Below are 2,010 nucleotides of genomic sequence, written 5' to 3' on the forward strand. Positions count from 1 at the left end.
CGAGCAATGGTGTTTTTAGGAGTCTAACTTGCAAACGCCAGACCACTGATTCGTCAAACCTGCTTTCCTGCAGTTCTTCTGACTTCTGACTATTTTGTAGTAAGTAACGAATATGCTTCGGGGAAATGTATTGGAGTAAAAGTATACATTTTAATTAGGAAATGTATTGGAGTAAAAGTATACATTTTAATTAGGAAATGTATTGGAGTAAAAGTATACATTTTAATTAGGAAATGTATTGGAGTAAAAGTATACATTTTAATTAGGAAATGTATTGGAGTAAAAGTATACATTTTAATTAGGAAATGTATTGGAGTAAAAGTATACATTTTAATTAGGAAATGTAGTGGAGTAAAAGTTGGCTGAAATATAAAAACTATATAAATATAAAGTACAGATACTCCCAAAAAATACTTAAGTACTGTAACGAAGTATTGTTACTTCGTTACATTACACCACTGATTGTGACACATGGTTTAACTGTTTTTGATGAATATGACACCTTCAGACTTAAAACAGCTAATCACATGATGTTAACAAGGAGATTTTTAGGCTGTAATCTGAATCCCGACCCTTGGTTTAGGTGTAACCCTGTCTGCTAGAATGATTGAACATCAGACAGCCTCCCCTGAAGTGATGAGCGCTGTGTGCTGCTTTAGCGCCAGCCAACTGTCTTTAACCTCCGCTTGACCTTTGACATGTGCTATTACACGATACCTCCCCTTGTAAGCTCAAAGCCATTAAGGTCATAAGGTTGTGACCTGTGTCACTGCGCTTCACGTCTGATCTTCAGGAGAGTCCAGGAGGTGTGACAGGATGGAGTCATCTTTATTGTCAAGATTTTACACATTTGTTCTCTATTTCTAAAAACAATAAAGGAAAAAAAGTTAAATTAATTTTATAAACATTACTAACACAATGTAATAATACTGCTTTTTATAAAGACTAATGTATTGTATAATCTTAATTTTTTTTATTTGCGGTTCAGGTCTTTTTCAGTAAATTCCAGCCATTACTGTCTAGTGTGCATCTCTCTGACCTGTTAATGTGGAGATTAATGGTGATAGAAGAAGCTTATTTGAAGAGCACGTCCATCATGGCTCTTTTGTCCTGCAGTGACACAAGCCTGTAGATCAAAATGAGATCATTAGGGCGTCTCTAAACACACCCTCCCTCCTGATATTCCCTTGCCCACTCTGAGTCGTACAAATGATTTAGCATGAAGACCGAACAGATTGCAAGACAGGGAGATAAGAAGAGCTTTCTAGAAGGAAATGGAGTTTGAAGGGATGTATAAATGGCTTAAGAAGAATTGTGATGGACGTTAATCCGATGGTGGGCAGTGTGGGGTTTTCCTCTGTTGATGCAGCTGTCTGCGTCATGTAAACCTTCACGCTCACAATATTCTCAGTGTTGTGGCTAATAGGCCAACTCCAGTTGGAGAGATGATGATTTTTGAAGCATCACTTTGTTGTGTAAACAGAAAATGGTGAACCGTCTGCACAGTTGAAGGCATATGCAATTTGGATGAATACAGTAAAAGTCAACATGAAATCAAAATAGTTACTTATTATATTAATATATGTTCCTGATCTTTCATCAGTGAAGTTATTCTAAAGAAAATCGTGTTTGTCTTCATAATCTTTACTCATTACTGGGACACAAGCCCCCAAGAATTAGTTTTCAAAACAGCATCAAAACATTTAATTCTGGTGATTTTGGGAGTAGTTTTATTTATTTATTTATTTAATGATATTATCAAACAAGTTAACAAACAAACAAGTATTAACAATTAACAAACAAATTCAATTTACGGTTTAATTTACTGTAGAGGGCCTTGCTAAAATTGCCTATGTATGTTTTTATTAAGGTATAAAAACTGGTTACAGTTTGGTTGATGACAAACAGTTGATTTTGATATTCTAGGTATTATCAACTTGTCAGAGTTTTGAGAATGCAGTGGACGTGGAGGACTATAATGCAATAAGAGCTCATTCAAATACTGAGGTG

This window comes from Sinocyclocheilus anshuiensis, unplaced genomic scaffold (genome assembly GCF_001515605.1).
Source record: "Sinocyclocheilus anshuiensis isolate Anshui unplaced genomic scaffold, SAMN03320099.WGS_v1.1 scaffold657, whole genome shotgun sequence".
In the NCBI taxonomy this organism is placed as follows: Eukaryota; Metazoa; Chordata; class Actinopteri; order Cypriniformes; family Cyprinidae; genus Sinocyclocheilus; species Sinocyclocheilus anshuiensis.